Source organism: Mauremys reevesii, linkage group 7 (assembly GCF_016161935.1).
Source record: "Mauremys reevesii isolate NIE-2019 linkage group 7, ASM1616193v1, whole genome shotgun sequence".
NCBI classification, from domain to species: Eukaryota; Metazoa; Chordata; order Testudines; family Geoemydidae; genus Mauremys; species Mauremys reevesii.
The window spans coordinates 112,914,398-112,938,798 of record NC_052629.1 but is presented as its reverse complement, the minus strand read 5'-3'; the positions used below and the strand labels follow the sequence as shown (position 1 = coordinate 112,938,798).

The 24,401-nt window shown below is 41.7% G+C and overlaps 1 protein-coding gene across 6 annotated transcripts in view; it reads left to right on the top strand.

Moving 5' to 3' along the window:
- The window catches only part of CNTN4 (contactin 4), a 760,740-nt gene that overhangs the window by 75,509 nt on the left and 660,830 nt on the right, over positions 1-24,401 (top strand). The window contains exon 2 of one of the 6 annotated variants that reach the window (XM_039547147.1): positions 12,712-12,789. The exons of 4 other annotated variants lie outside the window; for them this stretch is intronic. The gene's annotated coding sequence lies outside the window, so the exon portion shown is untranslated. Of the gene's footprint in view, positions 1-1,731; positions 1,910-12,711; positions 12,790-24,401 lie in introns of those variants that run through there. One more of the 6 variants, XM_039547148.1, reaches the window with a different exon arrangement.

Sequence of the window (24,401 nt, the reverse complement as noted above, 5' to 3'; positions counted from 1 at the left end):
TCATCTCTGGTGCAAAAAGGTGTAACTCCATTGAGTTCAATGAAGCTATGCTTGTGTTTGTGAGGCATGAAGTGGGGCTGTGGACTATGGCTTTTCAGTGTAGTGAAGGTGAACCTTGCCCTTTTCATAGACTCCACACAAGGCATATGCATCATTTGTATTCTTTATGTGCAGCTATTGTGCAGGGCCGCCCGGGGGGAGGGGGCAGGTGGGACAATTTGCCCCAGGCCCCGGGTCCCACGGGGCCCCCACGAGACTTTTTGGGGCCCCTGGAGCAGGGTCCTTCACTCACTCCGGGGGCCCTGGAAAACTCTCGCGGGGCCCGGTCCCCCGGAGCTTCTTCTGCTCCAGGGCTTTGGCGGCAATTCGACAGTGGGGGGGTCCTTCCACTCTGGGACCCGACGCCGAAGTGCCAGGTCTTCGGCGGCAGTGGCCCCCCAACGCAAAAGACCCCAGGCCCCCGGATCCTCTGGGCAGCCCTGTTATTGTGGTGCCTTGGGCCTTGTACTGGCCTCCTGTGAATGAATTTGTTCCTTACTTTGGTATGTGTAATTTAAACATTATCATTGTGTTTCTCATAATTGAGAATAATTGCATTTCTCATCATTCTCTGAGTCAACCAAGCCAATATAATGTCAAACAGAGCTTCCAGAATGACTAAGTTCTTAAGTCCACTTAAAACCTCTAAATGGGACTAAAGAGGTGCATAATCATTGTGTTGGGCCTGTGCATAGGGTGAATTTGGTCCCTTGGGCAATAATCTCACCCTAGCTAAAGCAGTTTCACCAGTAGAATGTGCTGCTTTTGTCAAATTGATGGAGTTGGAAGCTTCAGTGCATGCCTGATATTACTGTTGCAGATGCATGATAAATACCTGAGATAGAACTGAAGATCAAATTGGTAATCTAGACATTATATTGCTTTATCTTGAGATAGGAACCTCAGTCATGTGACCAGGAGGACATCCTTGAAAGATTGGAAAGATGCAGAGTATATATGAGAGCTATGAATGTTTCAGGAAGTGAAATTTAAGGAGAGAAGTACTAAAGTTCCCAAGCTTTCCTTCAGTGGTGGTGGTCTAACATTTATATGTAATACCATATATATGCATGATGCTTTACAAATGTAACATGATGAGTGGAGCTAGAGAAAGAGGGTTTGGTTTCAGGAGGGACCTACTTTGGAGTAACACCAGGACTCCAGAGCACATGCTGGGGTGAGGTTGCTAACAGACAAACTCTAGAGCTTTAGTATGTAATACTGGTCTCTCAACACATTTAATAAAACTCTCTCTTTATTACAGCTTGCCACATCTCTTATTGCTAATGAAACATCAATGAGAAAAAAGCCATGTTCCCTGCCCCAGGGAGCTGACAGTCTACATGAAGGGAAGGCAGATATGATGGTTACACCTCAAGCTTTTAGAACCAGAGTTTCTAGGTTCAGTCATCACTGTCAACAATCCACCAATGGGCACAGCATAACAATGAGGCCACAGAATCAGCTCCTATTTTATACTCCTTACATTCCTCTTGAAGTAAACATCTCTTACCTGCTCTGAATTAGTGAAGCAATTTTATGTGGTCCTCAGTTAATGCAATGCATTAGTAAAGCATGCATTAGTTATCAAGCAGTCAGCATCCCATGTGACAGCTTCATGTCATCCTTTGGTATAATTAAGCCATGATCGATATCTGTGGTGACACTGAAATTGGAAGAGTACAGTAGCAATCGTACAGGGGGATTGAACCAAAGCACAAGGCTAGCTATGGAGATTACAAATATGAGTGCTGTAGGCAATGAAGTGATCCAGAACTAAAATGTCGAGCCCTACATCCAAGGGAAGGAATTAAACAACACAGATAAAAATGTGGGAACTAATCAAGTAGTCATATATCCTCAAATGAAAGTGAGTGTATATTTATCTTGGTGCTGTTCTAACATTACTGTTTCATATGACCATGGTCTCTATTTGCTTCAGGGATGATGTGGTTGGGTGGGATTGGGTGAATAGAATGTTCTAGAAATGTGGGTCTATCTTAAGAAATGGTCCACTCCATGGAAGAGTTTTAGAACTACTTCTGTTGTTAATCAAAGTGGTAAAGAGGAGACACCAAGCACACATTTGACCTGGCCCGGGGAGGGAGACGGGGACCAAATTAACATGATCATGGGGGGTGGGGAGGTGATGACACCTATATAAGCATCACAAATCACTGATGTTAAAGCTTATTATGTTCTTTGGGCTATATTAGGTCTGTTGGACACTGGCCCACATTGAGAAAGCAATGAAATAGTGCACAGCGTCAAGAGGAGCTCAGAGAAAGCCCATTTGCCCCATGGGCTGCACCATATTCACAATATACATGGTCTTCCTTGCAGGCTGGTGCAGACAAGGTGGCAGATCCATGGCACCGCCTACAGGCATTGAGCAAGAGAAGTAGTGGCTGCCGACAGGGACTGCAGTTTTCACAGACTCTTACAAGGGGCATGCACAAATAGGAGAGAGGGTCCTTAAGCACTCTCCCCATATCTGTGCACTCATGCAAAATCCTGTCTGAATCAATGCCTTTCTCCCCTCCCTCAGTCTCCATATAAGAAATACAATAACTCCTCGCTTAACGTTGTAGTTATGTTCCTGAAAAATGCGACTTTAAGCGAAATGATGTTAAGTGAATCCAAGTGAATTAATGTAAATGGGGAGGGGTTTAGGTTAGGTTCCAGGGATATAGATATACACACAGTATACGTTTTGAACAAACAATTTAATACTGTTCACAGCTATGATGATCGTGAAGCTTGGTTGAGGTGGTGAAGTTAGAGGGTGGAAGAGGGAGGGATATTTCCCAGGGAATGCCTTGCTGCTAAATGATGTACTAGCACTTGGCTGAGCCCTCAAGGGTTAACACGTTGTTAATGTAGCCTCTCACACAAGGCAGCATGAACAGGAGGGAGGGGAGACAGCATAGCAAACAGAGACACACACACCTTGTGTGTAGGGGAGAGAGAGATGCACACTGCCCCTTTAAGTAAGCTGACCCACTCTTAAGTGCATTGTCTTTTTAAGTGGATCAGGAAGTTGAGACAGCAGCTGCTGCCCCAAGCTCTCTCTGTCTCTCTCCCTCTGTGTCCCCTCCCTGTTGTATATGGGGTGCAGGAGCAGGGGGGAGGGAGACACCCTAACATTAGCACCCCTCTCCCCTGCAGGAGTCTCTGGGAGCAGCTCCAAGGCGGCTGCCAAATGATGTTAGAAGGGAGCATTGCACAACTTTAAATGAGCATGTTCCCTAAATGATCAGAAACGTAACAACAAAACAACGTTAACCGGGATGACTTTAAGTGAGGAGTTACTGTAGTAGCAGTCAGGAGAAGACAAATGCAGGACTCGTTGTGGAACTAACAAAGCAAGAGAGTAGACTGCACGGTTTAAACTGCAGAGAGTGAGAGGATCTGGCTGAGAGTTGAGATGATATGGGGCTGAGTGGTATGGTATGCTGCTCATAAGAAGCAAGATGAGGAAGGAGTCACTTGCCAGTTTGCATCATTATGGAGCCTGCAAGGGAAAACGAACATCACGAGTGTGCAGCTTTTTTTCTCTTTAGGTCAAAAGGGCAGTGGCAACGCAATCTGCTGTTTGTGTAGAAAGAGTGCCAATAAAGATAAGACTGGGAATGTCTGCTCTAATATGCCACCTGCAAACTATCTATAATGTGGCAGAGACATCTGCATGCAAAAATCCCCTGGCCAGTGTATGTTGAGAAGACAAATCGCCAGCACGCTTAAACTAATGTTCTTAATTGAGATGAGTGCAAATCAAAAAGTATCAGAGCATTTGAACCTGGGTCTTAGTTCAGAATTCCATAGAGATAAGAGACGGTGATAAAATGCAGATCCAAATCCCGGTTGAGATGTAGAACACAGGGAGGTCATGATATGTATATATGCAAATTTATGTACGTGAATCTGTGTGTGTGAGAGATCATTTATATACACCCCAGTCTCTGTTTGGTACTGCTGTTTTATTTTTATATTTTTGTTGAATTTTTAAGCAGAATACAGTAATACATTTGTAATATTACCCATATGATAAGATACCTACTGACCCCAATGGGAGCCTCCTGCATACGCTAACTACTGGGAGTAGTAAATGTTTACGGGATCATGTTCAAAGACCACTGATAATTGTGACCACTGATAATGGACACAAGTCTTCTGTAGTCTATGATATTTCGGGGGTGCTGACTCCAGAATTTACTTGCCACTCTTTATCATCATATTAAGAATAGTCTCCTCCTTTCCCTTCCCTATTCAGATTCAGAATCTAGTTTTCCATTATTATTATTTTATTTATTTTTTATTATACCTGAATGCCACAGCTGGATTGTACTGAATGTTTCATTTCTGGAAACAAAGGGAGCAGAGTTGAAAATGTGAATGACAAGGCCCAATTCTGCCACCCTTACTAATTGTGAGTAGTAGTACCTGACCAATCTGAGTAGTAACGTGGACTGGAGCTGGTTAACAAAGAGGGCTTTCTCCTCCCTGTGAAAAATTTCTATGAAAACCATTTTATTTTTATCTACATCTTCCATGGAAAACTTTGATTTCCAGCAGAAATTAAAAAAACACACCCCAAAATATTTCCAATTGGAAATGCTGCCATTGTGCCACATGGGACTTTTAGTTTGGGAGTCTCAAGCTCCCATTATCCCCTTTATTCAGGTCTTACTTGTTAGACTACATAGCCCATGGTACATCATGTTCTCCCCTCTCAGAGCGAGGAGAGAGTACCTGGTCACGGCGCATAATGGAAGATGTAGCCCAGATGATGAGCCTACCCAGGAGAACAGATGAGGACATGAGGCACTGTGGCAGCATTTCCAAACTGAAATATTTTGCCTTTTAGCTGAAGTACTTCAGGTTTGAGGTATTTGTTTTTTCAACAAAAAAATTGAAATTCTCTTCGGAAAATATTTTGCCAAAAATCTAATATTCCATCAAAAAACAGTTTAAATGGAAAACTCTTGTGGACTTCAATAGACTCTTTTATACTATGAGCACCAGGGTAGGGAATAGCCATGCAATTCTGATCTGGGTGAAAATTTCCCTTAAAATTAGATTTGTTCTGATCTGAGACTTGATATGGGTCTATCTCTAGTTTTTGATTAACATGTAAATTGCTTTGTCTGAAACCTGAAAAAGATCTTAGGTCCACAGATTTGCAAATATTCAAATTTAATTTGGGTTCAATTCCAATATATTTCTCAGGGAAAAAAAATCTATCTGTAAGTTTGAATTTTACAATCGCACTACCTGCAATCCTAGCAAAATGTCACATCGCATGTGTGTGACACACCACAGGAAAGTCTGTGGTATGAAGAAGTGTCATAATTAATTGTACATTAACAGACTTAAGGGTTTCTGAGACTATTCGGTATAATAGTGATACAATCAGTGCCTGGATTTAGTTTGGAAGCACTGAAGCTGCAATATTCATTGTTTCCCAAACCATTATTTTTGCTCTACTGAACAACAGCTGCTGTATGGCAGTATTTTGAGCTATCCTGTTAAAGATCCATTCACTGATGCAAATAGGAAATGTTATGTCTTCTATTATTTTTGATAGATCTCCTGTGGATTTTTTTTTTACAGTTGAATATAAATCACAAGTAAAATCCCTTCTTGTAAATATAGCATATGTACAAGGAGTAAATCAAGTTGATACAATCTATTCCATTGTCGTAATGCATCTCCTATGTGGAATACATAAGAGAGTGATAAATAATATTTCATATATTACTACACCTGTGCGATATTTCACTAGAAACTGACAGATCATGGGAAAGCAACTGCTGGAGAATTCTTAATGAAAAGTAAAGAAAACTAATCATTTGGGGACTTTGTTCTGTATTTAATACAGCTGAATATATAGGGCTAAGTTATCTTTACGCACATCCCTGGGTAATGAGTGGAACACTAGAAGAAACTGAGAAGAATCCCTCAAACACAATTATTTCCAGGATTCCCCTGTTGCATTGGAGTAATTTGTGGTATGCATTTCCCCTCCCTCTCCATGCAGCTAGCCAACTCTGTCCAGGAGGGGAACATTTAGATTAACTTCTTTCAGCACCTAGAGCTCACATCTAGGTAGCCCTAATGCCTCCAAGTAAGGGCGTGGGGAGAGTGTTAATCCTGTCCTTCACCCCCCCCTTCCCGCTCCTTTAGATGACTGCACTGAGGCCATGTCTACAGTACAAAATTATGCCGACCCCATTTACATAGGCATACAGAGACCACAGTTATTAAATCACTTGTGTGTGTGCACACTTAGCTCCTTGTGTTGTCGTCCTCACCAGGAGCACTTATATTGATTGTATTGTCAGCATGGGGACATTGTGGGATGGCTCCTGAAGGCCAGTAACAGTTGACGTAAGCAATCTAGTGTCTACCCTGATGCTGCATCAACCTAATTACATCGACTGCATTGCTACGCCGCTCATGGAGGTGGTGTTACTAAATTGGCATAGAGAGACACTTATGTTGGCAGGGCCAAATTTAAGTGAAGACACTTCAACAGCTAGGTTAAATCAAAGCGCCGTATGTTGACCTAACCGTGTAGCGTAGACCAGGCCTAAGGCTATTCCAACCTCAGCTCGGGATGCTGTAGGGAGCTTGGCCAGATGCGTCCCCCAAGGGGTGAGTGGGTGGAGAATAGGCAGCGGCATAGATCATTTACTCCTCTTCTTCTCCACCTCACTCTGTCACACACACACACACACACACACACACACACACACACACACACACACGTTAATCAGTGGAGCTGGCTAGATGCAAGGGGTGAGGAGAAAGTTTGCTACATTCCAAAATGTTACAGGGTGTTACAAGTCACTATTCTTCTGTCTCCTTCTTCTTTCCCCCATCCTCCATTCAAACAAACAAACCTCACAGGGCAACAAGGGGGCCTTGTGAAACAAATATAGAACAGAGTGAGTTTAAAAAAAAACCTCTGGAATTTATAAGTCACAATTGGAGGGGAAGAAATCCCGTTATCTGAAAAGTCAAGCTCACAAAACCAAGTGTACCAATTGAAACACAGTATTTTGTGAGGATCTGAAAATGTATGCATCTGTCCCCCTCCCTCCACATGTATTGTGCCCCTCTATATACAAAGATGCATAGTGTAAACATAGGCCTACATTCTAAGTACAGCAATTTCACCTGGGTGAATTTTGAAGTGAGGTCAGTGTCCCAAGGTACATACATGGCCAGGTTCTGCTGTTTCACTGTTGGTTGCAGGTGCGAGTAGAGCTGGGCTATCAGGGAGACGGTTACAGCTCAAACCTGCATCTCTCCCTATTACCAGTGCAGGTTAGAGCAGTTATGGGGCTGCTCTAAGCTGTGCTGACCAGCAACTCTCCACCAGCTGGGAATAGCTGGAGAGCAGAATGTTCTGATCCTCCCTTAATCCTCCCTCTTACACATGGTCCCCATAGCCCCAGGACCTGGCTACGCTGCCTGTACACCTGCAAGAGGAATCTGTTTGTGGAGATGTTTGTGGCTTTTGTTCCCTTTGCTATATGGCAGTTGAACAGGCCAGAGAATCTACCCCAGTAACTGGAAGCCATAATGAAAAGAGTTTTAAAGTACATCCCTAAACGTTTGTTCATGGTTAGGCTCCCTACCCCCTCCCCTCTTTAAACAAGGGCTTTTTAACTCCAACTTGGAGTTCTAATTGCCAAATAGAGCTGGTCAAATAGTGTGTAATCCAAATTGTATTGGATTACAGTAGGATGGATGCATGTAGTGTACTTGTAGCCATGTCAGTCCCAGGATACTAGAGAGACAAAGTGAGTGAGGTAATATTTGTTATTGGATCAACTTCTGTTGGTGAGAGAGAGAAGTTTTTGAGCCACACAGAGGTCTCCTTTAGGTTGTTTTCCCAGTCCTGAAAAAGAACTCTGTATAAACTTGAAATCTTTTCTCTCCCACCAACAGAAGTTGGTCCAATAAGAGACATTACCTCACCCATCTTGTCTCTCCAATAGGAAGCATGGTCTAGAGTGGGATTTAAGAACCCTGGGTTCAAATCATGGCTTAGCCACAGGCTTCCAGTGTGATCACTGCAAATCACTTAATCTCCCTCATTTTTTCCCCCCATTCTGTAAATTAAGATTAATACTTCCCTACTTCACAGGGGCATGGTGAGGATAAAATCTCTTCATGATTGCGATGTGCTCAGATCCTAGGCTGGTGATATGAACACCTAGCTAGAAAAAAGAGGCAAAACTTATGTATTCACCAATTGCCAAAAAAACCAAGGGACACATCCAAAGCATGCAGAGGTGCCTTTGCCTGAGTATGTATTGGCATGTGTGAAAACTCAACTTGTGTGCACAATTTTCTGTAACTGCAAATACAAACATAGGCTGGCAGATGTAAGTGACATGCAGACCTCACTTCATGAAAATTTGTTGTGCTACTGCTACAGCTAAATGACACATCCTTTGCTTCGTTGTTTCCAAATTATTCTCAAACGATGTAGTGTGTCATTCGTATTCATGTATTTGTGCCTCCATGCTGTATTTATTACTAATCTATAATTAACCCAGTGTTATATGACAAATATTTAAACGCTTACAAATAATCATTCAGTGTTAGATGTCTCCTCTCATAAAATATTGGGTTTCAGTGCTGTCCCTCTTGTAACATTAAAAGGATACAAGCAATTATAAAAAGTACATTAGAATAATGACTGGCTGTGCTTACAGCTGGGATATTTTTCAGGTTTAGTCTTTAACAGTCACTGTTCCTACTATTCAATGCTTTCCCCAGAAATATTTTCATTAGTCTAATTAAAGCAGGCAGTGAAAAGATCAGTTTCAATTAATTTCAGAAATAAGAAAGGTCAATGGAGAAAATTGTCATTTGAACTCACTTGTCATTTTAACTTTCCAGATTAGCACAGCCATTCTTTCTGAAAGTGCAAGTGTAGATGCATCAACATTTACATTACAGGGTGCAGGTAAACAGATTAATGCAGTTTTTGGCTTTCATAATGTACAATTGACACATTGCATTTCCACAAAGAGGCCAGAACACAGCAGCACACTGGAACTGCTTGTATCCATGGGAAATGGGTAGTAGAACTATAGCCTCAACGTTATCCATATATACAGCACCTTGGCTGTCAGGCTGATATTCAAACAGCTGCCATCTCACATCCCTTGCTGCCAGTGCCAGTACATCAGTGTTTCTCAAACTGGGGTCGCCGCTTGAGTAGGGAAAGCCCCTGGCAAGCCAGCCCGGTTTGTTTACCTGCCCCATCCGCAGGTCAGGCCGATCGTGGTTCCCACTGGCCACGGTTCGCTGCTCCAGGTCAATGGGAGCTGCTGGAAGCAGCGCGGGCCGAGGGACGTACTGGCCACCGCTTCCAGCAGCTCCCATTGGGCTGCAGCAGCCAACCGTGGCCAGTGGGAGCCACAATCGGCCAGATCTGTGGATGAGGCAGGTAAACAAACCAGCCCGGCCCGCCGGGGGCTTTCCCTACACAAGTGGCAACCCCAGTTTGAGAAACACTGCAGTACATGCTGTTGGAAGAGGAACGACGGGGTATACTGTGCATATACTTGTGCTGAAAGGAAGGTCTGTCCTCTTAAAAGAATGGATCTAGGGCTGGCCAAATAAGTGGAAGCTCTTCCAGTTGCTCTTCCTTTACATCGTTGGTGGGGCGAGAAGAGACATAGAAAGTGAAGTGGCGAAAAGCTGCTGTTGAGAAAGAGCCTGTTTGATTTTCATGCACTGGACAAACTGTTTCAAATTGGCTAACCATGTGATGTTACAATACCCACTATTCTGACAAGGTCAAGGAGACCTTTGATCATTCGCTAAGTAAATGCTGGGCAAGCAAATTAAAATTGCCTGGGGTGGCTTTTCCATATATGCCAAATTTATCTTAGAGTTCTGTGCTCTCTTTCGAACTTTAGCTACATAGCCTCTCTGGCAACTTTCCAGAGATTCAAGAAGGATTCTTACCAGCATGTGTGAAATGGGAGAGCCCACACAGATTTGGGGGCAAAGCTGGTGAGAGGCCAATGGAATGCATTGTAGCAGCACAAGATACATTTTGAATGTTGTGAATTCAGTGACATAAGTAAATAGAAATTTGATAATCTCCTTCTAGCAAAGGAGACACAAAGACTCAGGTAACCGAGGAAGTTAGCAGACCATTTGCCTTCCTGTGGCTATAACAATGCCAGTAATGAGTCCTTACACAATTTGGCCCTGGTAGGTAAATTTGTACTTGCTCCACTTACCATTAAGAAAGGAGTTGATGCTAATGTTATCACCTGTTTCTGAAAAGTGAACAGATCCTTTGGTTTGTTTTAAATCCACCTGAAGCTCTATGGAAGGGATGCTCTGAAAGTAAATGCTCTTCAAAGCTCTGCAAAAATTAAGTGAACTACCTGGGTTTATATAATGCCTGTGACACTACACACAGTATGTAACCCCCAAGAGCTGCAGTACAATGGAACAGATCCTCAGCTTGTAGTATAGCCTTCAGTGAAGCTGCACTAGTTTACACCAGCTAAGTGCCTGAACCACTAATTTGTGCTTCACCCCAGCAAAAGTACTACCCAGAACTCAGTCCAGAATCCAGTTTATAAGAGGTGGTATCAAGGATAATAACCAGAAGGACATGGTTGTTCCTACAGTTGTGTAAAAGTTCCATCCTGAAACCTGAATTCAGGTGCAATTCCTTTAATTTTGGGTCTAGTAGCTTTAGTGGATGACAACAGAATTTCTAGTGAGTTTGGCTCAAGTTCTGTTTGCTAAGGATCTATGGCTTCAGGTGGAAACCTGTAAAACTCAGTGGTTTGGATTTTTTGTTAGATTTTTTGGGTGTGTTTGATCCAAAACTCAAATATTTTATTTATTTATTTATTTTATTTTGCAGGGGGTGGGGGGGGGGTAGGATTTAGAACCAAAGCAAATGCTTGCCACATATCCCTGAAAAGTCACCTATCCAGTTTCCCATGGTTCATCCTTTTATATCAGTGAATGTTAGAGAGTTGCGGGGACATAAGTGGAACAATTTCACTTTGAGTGTATGTTGCTTGCAAAGATATAAGAAGCAAAACAGTGTGATTTGTACAAATATGGCATTCGTGGCTTTTCAAAACAAGAGCAACAACACAGATTTGGCCTGCTGTAAAAACAAAAAAAAAATCAGCCCTGGTGTAAGTGAACACGAATCTCATTGAATGACTGCCTGGGGACACGCAACATTAAGTCTGATAGTGTGGCGGGGCGGAGAGAGGAGGAGGGAAGCAGGGTTGCTTTAGTTCATATATTCCCATTAGCTGTTTTACCTACTTCACTGGCTCTTTATTTAAATTGCACTCATTTAGGACCAGATTCTGATACCTTTACCAATAGGCACTTTATTGCATGATAATCTCAATGGTTCTTTGTTGAGTAAAGTACTATTTCAGCATGAGTAAGGATATCTGAATATAATCCTTGAATGCCTCAATGCTGCAAGATGCACTACTTGTCACATAGGTCTGTTTTCTGACTAATTTATAACTAGAGCTGGGCAAATATTTTTGCACAAAACTTTGCATTTCTCAAAAAAAAAACCCATTCAGTGAAGTCAAAACTGTTGTCATTTCCTGTCATTTTGCCAAATTGTTTTGGTCAATACAACAAAACCGGGGGCGGAATTCTGATCAATTTTTTTTCTATTTGTCACAATTGCAGGCAAAAAGAAAAATCTATTTTTCGCTCAGCTCTACTTATCACTTATGTGTATTCTACTCCACTGTATTAATTGCAAGTGGATGGGCTCCTCCGACTTCCGTGGGAGTGGCACCCAACTCCTCCAAGCTGCTTTTGTCTGAATTTCTGCTGCTATCTGAAAAAAATGCACAATATCTGCTAAAATGTTTGATATTTTGCACCAAATTTGACTTAACTACCTTGGGTGATGCTAAGCATCATCTTTTCTTCTATGCCATTTTTGGTTGTGTTTTTGGGGTGTTTTGCACACACCAAAATCCATTGTGCTCTGACCTAACCTCTCAAGTTGGCTCCAATTCCTTGCAGTTGCTTTAAACGTACACAAATCATTTCACCCACAGGAGAAACAAACATTGGAAATAGCTGGATCATGCAATCTTTTTAGCAGGCATAAAATAGGAAATAAGCTTAAGGTTGTTTTTGTTTGTTTTTAAAGCCTTCCTATAAATTAAATAGATGCTGGTCAGGTCTAAATTATTTCTCTCCAGCCATGCATAGATTATTTTTTAATGAGAAGATATTTCACAGGATGCAATAGAAATATGGGATATTAAAATGTCTCGTGGTCAGTGACAGCCACTATCCCACATCTATCTATGAAGAGGTGCTTCAGTGGTGGGTCCACTCTGTCACATCTTACAGAAAATAAAAAATTCTCCACCATTCAAACCCATTGGGTATATTTGGGTGAAGGAGGTACTTTCATTATAATCAAAATCCATTTCCCTTTGCTTACCTTCACTGCATTTCCAAAGCCTTTTAGGACTATGTGGTAAAGGTTGCTAAGAGAAAATTCTTTTCATGCTGGTCAGAAGCGTGCAGGCCAGATAGTCAGGAAGCAATACCCGATGGCTATGTCAACAGGTAACATAAAAGGGAAATCTATGGGTCTCCCTCTTTGTATTCCAGGCAGACAAAAGAGCCTCAAACTGAGAGAGACTGTGAGACAGGGCATGCATGAATAAAAAGAAATCAAAATGTAGCTGAGTAAGTTCCTGTCATAGAAGTTGGATAGAGGGCAGGGGACTTTGGGGTGGTGGTCAGGGGCGGGGTGTGGGTGGTGGTCGGGGAAACAGAGGCAGGGGCCCCAGGGGGGCAGTCAGGAAGGAGGGGGAGATTGGATTGGGCAGCAGGGGACATTCAGGGGTAGGGGTTCCGGGGTCGGACAGGGGACAGGGAGAAGGGGTGGTTGGATGGGGCAAGGGTCTCAGGGGGGCTGTCAAGGAACAAGGTGGGTTGGATGGAGCAGGAGTCCTGTGGGGGGCCACAGCCCCCTCCCCAACTGTCCCTCCATACAACTTATGAAACCCGATAAAGCCATCAGGCCAAAAAGTTTGCGTGCCCCTGCTCTATACTAAGCCATTCTGTAAAAATCAATTGAGACATAACGTTCCTATTTCCAATGATGGTCAGACAGGTAATGGATGAGAGATCTGTTGACCACTTGTCTCCAACCACAGTATCATTTGGTAGCCCATGTGACTTCACTGGAAGTATTTGTACTGATATTGTTCTGTAGTTCTTTATCACAACACTTGAGGCTAAAAATGATTCACCACTTTAAAAAGTCCAAAAATATATGCAAAAATGAGTATGTTCTTAGCACATCCAGCAATTGAGGTTGGAAGGCCTGCAACATTTAATTTTGCAACAGTCCAGATTGCATGATGAGTAACAAACTATAACATTTGAGCCAAGGCTGAGGAATTTTGTACCTGACTTGGAACAATGTCGTGTTTTCCATTGATCTAGTGTTGGTCTGACTGAAACTTTAACTTTCCAAGGTCTTTTGCACAACAGAGAGTTCCTACCATTACTATTTTTAACAGTTATTATGCAGCCAAAGCAGCATAGCTACACTTACACATTATTTTATAAACATGAATAAGCTGAGGACCTCATTGGGTATGTGTTAAGATCAAAATATGTTCTTAACAAAATAGGTGGTTGGGTAACAATTGCAAATGTGCACAAGGCTGTCAGGGGTTGCCTTTGGAATTTATTGGGTAGATACACAGTTTTTTGTTATCAAGACTTTTTAATTTTCTTTTTTTTTAAATGATTTATGCAAAGCTGTATAAACGTGATGATGACTTATCTGCTTTAAACCTGTAACAAATCAGAGTTACAACTGAACTTCCATCTTCTGTTGCTCTAGATATTGCAGGCCACATAATCTTCAGAGCAGGGCCAGCTCCAGGCACCAGCACAGCAAGCACGTGCTTGGGGTGGCCAATGGAAAGGGGCTCTTCGGTGGCAATTTGGCAGTGGGTCCCACAGGACCTGCCGCCGAATTGCTGCTGAAGAATGAAGCGGTGCGGTGGAGCCACCAATTGCGATCACAGCAGCTTTTTTTTCCCTGGAGCTGGCCCTGCTTAAGAGCTTTTTTTTTTTTTATAATTGGAGATATACCAATCTCCTAGAACTGGAAGGGACCTTGAAAGGTCATCTAGTCCAGCCCCTGCCTTCACTAGCAGGACCAATTTTTTCCCCAGATCCCTAAGTGGCCCCCTCAAGGATTGAACTCACAACCCTGGGTTTAGCAGGCCAATGCTCAAACCACTGAGCTATCCCTCCCCCCCCGATGGACCATTTCCTCAAAGCCATGGTAAAAGGCCAAAACATCCATGCTGGTACTGATAGTCCTACTGGTAGCCTTCCACAAAGTTAATCATGAGATCTAGCTGATTCACTCATGACCTACTGAGGGTGGATGGAGCCTTGTTGTTATTGCTTTGCTCCTTTTTTATTGCAGAGATCAAATGGTATACAACCTCACTGTGGGTCCTCTCTTGTGGAGTACTAAATGTCTCTATCTTATTTTCTCTCTCAAGCAATTTATGGCATATGTGAAGCTGCTGGGGAAGACAGTATGGATTCTGTTGCCACTGATGTACTATTGATTCCCAACTCCATCTCCTGTTCCTTAAATCCACAAAGTGTGGTGGTTCTGTTGTTCCAAAATTTGAAGGAAATAAAGATCTGGGAAAAAAGCTAGCTCATATTAACATAGGCTAAAGTAGTGCTGACTGGAAGAGAGAACTACCTGGAGTAACTAGCAGGAAACTTCAGTTATTTTATTAAGAATGTCTCTCCTTATATTGGTTAAAAATCTTGGGGTCCTACTACACCAGTCCCAACTCAAGAACATTGCAGAAACAATAGCCATAGATACCTTCTTCCACATTTTGACTAGTCATGAAGCTATACCCATTCCTTTAGGTGATCTGTGCTTTTGTCACTTTAAGGCTAGATTACTGCAATTTATTCTACATTGACCTGACCCAGAAGGCCATTCATAAATTAAATTTATCCAAAATGCAAAAGACAATGTCAGTTCTACCCCAGGTAAAATTCAAGCTCCTGGTCCTTATATCAATATAATGATAAATCTTTCTAATCTCTTCTGTAGCCATGTTCCCTGCAATTCCTAGGCAGTTTGCAATGAATTAATGAAGGAAACTTCAGATTTAGCAATGAATCTTCTAAATTGCACTCTTAATTAGAGATGTGAAATATTCATAATGAAACCTGAAACCAATTAAACATTTGTCTGGTTTTAATTTGACCTGGTTCCTAGAAAGGTGTGTCTAATGTGCCCCCAAAGGTTTGTGAACTCATGGTTTTGCAGTGAAATCAATAACTCTCAAGATGTTATCTGTAAAATATGGATGTGCGTATAAGGAAACTGGGGCAAGACAAGATGATGTCTATAATCCCAGTGTCACACTGTGAATTTATGACAGAGCCAGCATTAGAATTCTTGTCTGACTTTGAGTTGAATGCTTTACCCCTGTGTCATGATGCCTCCCCACATGCTATAATTATTTGAGCTGCTTGGAACATTTTTGACTCAATTAAACTTTGAATCTTAAACCGGTCCGCTGAAGTGCTTGCAACCCCTCCTAGCTTGGTATCATCTGCACATTTTATAAGCATGCTCTCCACACCATTATCCAAGTCATTAATGAAAATACTGAGTAGTACCTGACCCAAGACTGACCCCACTAGATACGCTGTTCCAATTTGACAACAAACCACTGATAACTAAAACAAGGCACAGATGATACACATCTGCTTTTCAACGTCACATTGTAAACAAGCATATTAAGAGAAACTGATAAATGATTTTTGAAGAGTATAATGGCTTCTGTTTTCACAACATATTTACAGTAGGTTGAACATTCATTGTCATGCAAACATTTTGCCACTTTACCTTTGACAATACTAATGCCAGTTAATAACTATGTTTCAAGTACCATTATGCCATCTAAAGTATCAAAGCACTGTGCTAATACTATATTTAAATAGATCTCTCAATATCTCTATGAAGAAGGCAAGTATTACTACATCCACTCTACAGATAGGTAAATGAAGGTACTCTTAACATCCATTGGTTTTATTTCTATTTTAGTTTTTGGTCAAACAAGGAGATACTTAGATGATCCCAGCAAGATGCAGCCTTGCACTAGCTGAGAACAAGACAAATGCAATGATGGGGTAATGCCCAGCATGCAGAAGAAGGTATGCTTTTACAGAAGGTCTGTACAGCTGAGGTAGAAGAAAGTAGATCAGGCGACTGACCATGAATGAGATTGGAAGATGCAATTTTAAGGAATGTTAGAAGATTAAACCATTCCATAATGGCTCTTGCCAAAGGAAGACGACTTCCAAAGGACTGTTCATGACGGAAATCCATTCTGTGTGCCACCATGGCTACATCATAGCCACGTGAATCTGCTACTACTTCTGAAATGAAGGCACCCATAAAATCACAGACATGTAGAGCTGGAGGAGACCTCAAGAGGTCATCTAGGCAAACCCCCTCCACTGAGGCAGGATTAAGTATACTAAACTATCCCTGACCGATGTTTGTATAACCTGTTCTTAAAAGCCTCCAAGGACAGGGATTCCACAATCTTCTTAGGCAACATGTTCCAGTGTTTGTTTATCTTGAGAGTTAGGGTTTTCCCCCTCCCCTAATATCTAACCTGAATCTTCATTGCTGCAAACTAAGCTGATTACTACTTGTCCTAACCTTGATGGACCTGGAGAACAATTGATCACCATCTTCAAAACAATGATTTACTTATTTGAAGACTATCTCCCCATTCAGCCTTCTCTTCTCTAGGCTAACATGCCCAGTTCCTCATTGGTCATATTTTTTAAACCTCTCATATAGTGTCAGAATATGAATAGGTTCCAGATAATCTGATTCCAAGTTAGTTGTGCTAATTCTTCCAAGTTAGAAATTGAGCTCACACATGTATGTCAAGATTGATTCATAGGGCTCATAATCCCTAAATTTGAAAAGATTTGGGCTAGTATTTGAGTTAATTTGTTTCCCCATAAATCTCAAGTAGTGCAAAGTTTGGGTTTTCACTGGACCTGCTCGAGAACATCTTGGAAAATATCATGGAACTTTCTCTATGTAACACTTTTCAGACAACAGAATTAAAACTATACATTGACTAACAAATACAAGCTTGACATTGTACAAATGTCCAGATAAGAGTGAGAGACATTCATCTGTATTTCTGGTGATGAGTTTACAGACATGAATACATTTGTGCGAATGACTCCTGGTTCCCAAAGGTAGGTCAAAAGCAAACCAAGGCTGCATTTTAATGAAACTGCGATTAAGAGTTGAATATCTCACATGCCTCTGTTTCCAGTATCCCAATTTCAAATGGTGGCCAATATTGCCTCTAAAATTTTTCCTTTGCTTAACTGGTACATTTCCTAACTAGTTAATGAATGGGCCAGGACAAGGTGTGTATCCCCGAAGTGTAATCCCAGGATGAATATCTCAGAAGATACACAAATGGCTAAGACACAGTCTAAAAGCTAACAAGTATTTCTCTTATGTAGACATTTCAATGAATATTTGCTGTTGAGCATTCAAATTCCGTTGCCATTCCCGTTTAGAGCAAATGGCATAAAGCAAAGCTCTATCAGACACACAGTAAAAGTTGGTGGGCACAAAAATTTGACTCCTTTTGGTTTGGATTTAGGTCAGACTGTGACTCCCTTACTCACACTGTCGAGCAGTCGCTCTTGTGATCTATCCCATTGAAAGCAAGATTGTGGTTGAGGCATCGCTGCAGGCATTTCAGAATAGGTTAGATATTAATTTCAAGCAGATGGATTTTATTGCTTATGAGCATAGGTTCTACAGAACTCAAATCATTACAAACGCTCCCTTCCCCTCCCCCTCACCAGGTACCTCTTTAAACTAATGCCCTCCTTTCCCTTGTAAGGACTTGGAGAACTTAAAGGAACAGTGATAGCCTGACATCTTTCCCTCCTCCCACCACTTTCTCTTCTACTTTTGAGAGGAGAAGCAAACAGCTCCCCATAACATGCACTCAGGGGACCATAAAGTATAAAGTTCTAAATCTGGAGAACATAAGAATGCTCATACTGGTCAGACCAAAGGTCCATCTAGCCCAGTATCCTCTGTACTGACAGTGGCCAATGCCAGGTGCCCCAGAGGGAGTGAACAGAACAGATAATCATCAAGTGATCCATCCCCTATCACCTATTCCTGGCTAAGATGATATTCTGAAGTGCATTGTAGAAAGCACCTACACTGCTGAGAAACACTCCTCCTCTTGCCAGCCTTGTTCATGAATTCAATGACAACAATGTCATGTAATCTCCAGCAAGTGGCTGCTAGTATGCCCTTCTGGGGGTTTCACGAGAGATCATAGTGCATCTCTCCCCCAGCCTCAGTACAGAGGGAGTGTTTCCTGGCAAATGTGATTATGTAAGAATAAGTATTACTATGATCAGAAAACCTCCACAGGCTCAAAACCTGTGGGTGGAAGTGAAAATGTACAATATGTTACTAGCAAGCTGTGTCATCTTTTTTTCCCCCCAGCCTCCACCAAACAAACCCTATCCCATTTCTTTTTAATCATGCAGTTGAAAAAGACAAGGATAAGTGTGTGCGGAGGTGCTTTTCCCTAATTAGAAAGCAGGCAATGGTTGACTGGAAATATTGACGAGAGAAATTAATACAAGATGTACAAATTACCTCCTATACTTAAAGGAAATTGGAGCTGTTCCCCCAGCCCCTTTTGCTTCAGTTTACAAAAAAATTATTTACTATTTCATCATGTTCCAACTGTGCACTTAGCACTTTATAAACAAATAAGGAAACAACATTCCTACTCCTAGAAGCTTATGCAAACTAGCTCCGACACTGGCAAAACAGAGCAGAGACAAGTAGCCACGTGGTATTCCTGAATGAGCTGCTGGTGATTTAAAACTATAAAGCTGAGGTTAACTATCTCTGTGAAGTTTTAATTACAGACTTGTTTAAAATACATTACCATTTAAAAATTCCATGCGTGTTATATGTCTGCATGTGATTCGATATTATCCTAAAACTTGTGCTGAGGAAGACTGTATTTGGGGTCTTAAAATACCTTGATGCACAAATGTGTAATGACTTTCTTTAGGCCTTTGTGAGCATGTTGCAGAAACATGTTTATAGGCTACATACTTTCCTTATCCACATGTAATCTTCCTTTTAGAAGAAAACCTAGCATTTCAGGCTGCAGTGGATTTGTTCCAACGAGCACTCTTTTGAAAGAAATACATTTAGCATAATACAGTCACTTAGTTCCATAAAAATATCCTTTCTGTGAAATATTTTGATGCAAATCAACCTTTTCAGGATGTATTCAACTATTCAAAACAATTGGAAATCTGCGGATCAGTTGGGAGCATCTATAAAGCTAAACATGTGTGGATCCTCTTTTAACAGAGTAGGTCTCCCTTACTCACACTAGTAAGCAGTCACCCCTGTGAGCTATCCCATTGGAGCCAAGGTGGTGGTTGAGGCATTGTTGCAGGCTCTCAACAACAGGTTAGATATGAATTTTGAGAAGATGGATTTTATTGCTTAGAGGTATAAGTTCTACAGACCTCAAATGATAATAAAAACTCTCTTCCCCTCCCACCATTGTTAGACTTACAATGAATAAAAAAATTGTTCAAAGACATTATTATTGCAGATTATCCACATGGCTTTACTTGAATATAATAATGTGCTAACCCTCAGTAAATGGTGACTTTTTAAAGATAACTATGATATTTATCTGGGGTAGAGGTGGCTTTTGTATGTTTTTGTTTTGTGGGGTTTCTTTTGGAGTATGCATGTTTTCAATTGCACTTAGACTTATCCAAACAAACACACACACATAATAGGCTGGCACATGCAAAATGGTCACTAATTAGGCATTATAGCCTCAAACTGTAGCCTGAATGGTACAACATATGACATGTAGACAGCTAATACAGGGCTTTAAAAATGACCGGCAAATGCCTGGGAAGAAACAACCACAGTAAGAAGGCAGGTAATTGCTGTACTTTCCACAGAACTAAAAATAAATCAGAAGGCAAGACAATAGTGAGACAATCTGCATGTGGCTACATGGAGTACACAGTAGTGGCACTTGCAGCAAATGCAGAACATTTAAAAATAACTTAAATTAGCTAGATTGCTCCAGAAAAGACAATATTCCTTTTTAGCTATTGTACCAGCCCCATATTTCCTCTCTTCCCTTTCAAAAAGCCATTAAGCTATAGTCTGTATTTTAAAATAAAGACCAAAATGAAGATGGTCCAAATATGACAAGAAGCAGATTCTCTAAAGTTATCACTCTTCTCTGCCACTAAGTAGATGCTATGGGGATCATCATCAGGCTATGGATGTATGCTAGAGAATTCTCCTGTTGGAGGAAGAGAGAAACTCCCTGCTAATGAGTGTGTAGGATCTGGGCCCTGACCCAGCAGTCTCCCCTTCACCCACACCCTGCCCCGTGGAGTAGGGGGTATGCTGGAGGCACAAGTAAATGGGACAGCTCAATTTCACTTTGCCAGTCCTCCACTGGAATAGGCTATTAAGGACCCTACACCAGTGGAATGATTTAGAGTAGCCTGGGAGCTGCTCTAAGGACATGTCTACCATTTGAGATAGTAGATGTGATTCCCAGCTCACATTGATGTACCTGTACTAGCTCAGCTTGAGCTAGTGCCTAAAAAGAGCCGTCTGTCTTCAGCAGCATAGGCAGCTGCTTATGGTTAGCAGCCCAGAGTACAATCCTGGGCATTACTTTGGCGGCTAGCCCAAGCTGCTGCCCATGGTCTCACACTCACTCTGCTACTTCTAGGGGCTAACTCGGGCAGAGCTAATGCAGGTGCATATACATGAGCTGGGAATCACATCTCTGACCTCAAATGTAGATGTACCCTGCACCACACTGTGGCCAGAATCAAGGAGCTTTCCACTAACACCCTGAAAATATCCCCCCCATCCCTTCCTCTTGGGCCCAGGTGAGTATCTAGTGCAGAGCTGCAATTGTGGGGGATAGTGAGTAAACTCAACTTTCACTGGCAGTATTTCCCAGCTGGCCCTTGGCCTCTCACAGGATTGGGCCCTGAATTTATTCGCACAAAACTAAGTTGGATGCACACACGAGCATTTAAAACCGGATGTGATGGATGACACAGAGGAAAAATGCTACTCCTGTTAGCATTAGTATCTCTGAGAAGCTGGCTTCCATGGGAACAAGGAATGTTAACAGGGGACAGATGGATATATCAATTCCAGCCCCCTCCTAACAGTTAGATATTCAACTTTTTCCTATGCTTTTTCGCATATACTCATTTGCTAGCTCAGGATACACTTGTAGCACTTCTAAGATCTCTTCTCCAGTTGTTCCACTAATAGCTAATGCCTATTGGAAGCATACTATTCACGAGATTGTCAGCAAATGTTCTGACTCCCTTTTCATCTGAGTGCAATTCAGTGTGTTTATTTTGGTCTCTAATGCCCAGCATGGCTTCAACCTTGGCTATCTGAGAACCAGCCTCTCTGCCTATGAACTGCTGATGTGAATGGGTGTTGCTGTAGCCATGTCGGTCCCAGAATATTAACGAGACAAGATGGATGAGGTAATATCTTTTAATGCACCAACGTTTGTTTGGTGAGCGAGAAAAACTTTTGAGCTACAAAGAGCTGAAGAAGAGCTCATAAGAATGGCCATACTAGATCAGAGAGGAGAAGCAAACAGCTCCCTATTACACACGCTCAGGGGGGCATAAAGTATAAGCCCCAATCTGGAGAACATGAGAATGGCCATACTGGGTCAGACCAAAGGTCTATCTAGGCCAGTATCCTGTCTTCCAACAGTGGCCAATGCCAGGTGCCTCAGAGGGAATGAACAGAACAGATAATCCTCAAGTGATCCATCCCCTGTCGCCCATTCCCAGCTTCTGGCAAACAGAGGCTAGGAACACCATCACTGCCCATTCTGGCTAATAGCCATTGATGGAGCTATCCTCCATGAACTTATCTAGTTCTTTTTTTGAACTCTGTGTGGCTGGTAAGCTTGTTTCTCTCACCAACAAAAGTTGGTCCAATAAAAGATATTTTGTCTCTGATGTGAATAAGGTCAGCTAACAGTCCTAAGACTGAGGCATGAAGGGGCTGGTGACAGGGCAGTAGATACCCACGCTGGACTGACAAACCTGAGTTTTCTTGGCCATCCGAGCTCAGTGCATATTTTGATTTCTCAGATAGTCACCTGGTAGGGATTGATGTGGCTGTAGGACTGGTATCTTGGCCACCTCTGAAAGATGTAAGTTGTATTCACTTGTGACAGAGTCCAGGTCACCTGATTTTTATGGAAAGCCACATTTCACAAAATGCCATAATCAAAAACAATCTGATTCCAAAACATTCTCATTTGAGCATGCTCTTATCCTAATCAAGTGCCTTGTGCTCAAACCTAAAAAGATCAGTACAATTGTTTTCCTGATACTTAGTAAGCCTTCTCTGGCCCCTGAATAGTTGTAATAGAAGTAGATTCCTCACTGACAAGAAAGTATGGGAAAAGACTATTGTTAAATGGGTAGTAGGTGCAAAATATGGCTCTTATGGCCATCCAAACAGGCAGCTTCCAGCTGCTGTACCCTTCTCCCCTTGCAACTAAACTAAGATAAGCTTCTCTGGTAGCTGATTCACTGCCCTCGGCTCTAGCTCTAATTTCCTCAACATCTGATGAGTAGCAGCTCTAAATCTGTCAATATGAAGCACAGAAGGATCTTATTGATGGTCCAAGTACTATGCCTTTCATGGATGGTGCCATCAATCTCATGTCGTACACATCCATTATTGCTAACAATTTATATTGCATGTTCGGTAACTCCTATGTGGTGCTTCGTGACTTTATGCTGCTGTCCAATATACCACAGTCTTTGTGCTACATTTATCAGACTTAATGTATGGCTGAAATACATTTTTGGGACACCATCCTTATTTCTAAAGTAGCTTGCTATGAGGTACTCTTTATTTTTCCAGATAAGTATTTTTGGCACACCTTGAATTATTCCCCATAGTTTGACTCTCTTCCTGAGAAGCAGCATTGTTCATTAAGACTGTCATCTAACGCTCATAAATCAATGGAATAGCCTTAATATAAGCTTTAGTGGAACAGCTCAGCATTGCTAAGGAAGCAATGCACTTCCTTAAAGCTTCAACAAAACACTCTCCCTTCCTTTGACTGGGCTACATTTGTTTATCAAAGGTTCTTAGCTTCTGCAAGATCCCAACTGCACTTTTCTCTACCCTTTTGTAATAATGAAATATCAGCTGACTCCCACCCTTGAGTATCATAGTAGATTACACAGAAGTAGAGTTGAGGGGCAAGATGTGTGCATCTATTACATTAATTATACTTCCTACTAATGCTGCAAGGAGATTACTTTTCTTTCTTGATCTGCCTGCATGGATCTGATTTGCAAAATGAATGCCTGGGTTAGGAATTTCAAAATGTGTGGCCTGCTCTACTGCAGCACTTCTGGGCAAAAGCCTTTTGGCAGCTGTAATCCTCAGTTGCTGGTGGTGACATGGTGAAGTCATTGCATCTCTGAAATATTGTTTCAAGGTGGCAGATAAGTCAATAAGATGGGACTTTGTGTAGCTGTTAGTGGCATATACCACACAGAATGCAAGCTAGCATGGTCTCATTGCTAGGGTAATGAACTGGAAGTAGTGAGTTCTATTCCTGGCTCTTGCAGTGATCTGCTGCTTTACAACTGGGACAAGACACTTAACCTTTCGGTGTCTTTGTTTTCCATCCCATCCTTTGTGGACCATGTCTGTTTGAATCGTAAGCTCTTGGTGGCAGGGACCGCCTGTTGCTATGTGTTTGAACAATTGGGCCCCAATTTTGATTTAGGTCTCTAGTAATTCAAATAATTTTAAAAATAAATAAATCTGTCCCTCCCTATAAGACCTCATATAATTTCAATATCTTAGGTAGTGTATATGTACTGTGTTTCATAAGGATATAGAAAAGATGCAAATATTTAAACACAAATTTGAATATAATTTTTCAGACGTTACATAATAGCTCCATTAAGCTTTTTTATAAAAATTACAGAAATGGTCCTTGACTTAACAATAGTGCCCCCCCGAAACCTTCACAGCTGCCGTTTGCAAGTAACTCATGTTACCATGTTATTCCTTATACTAACTAGCAGTAACATTAATTAAATAAAAGGTAAAATTCCATAGATTTTAA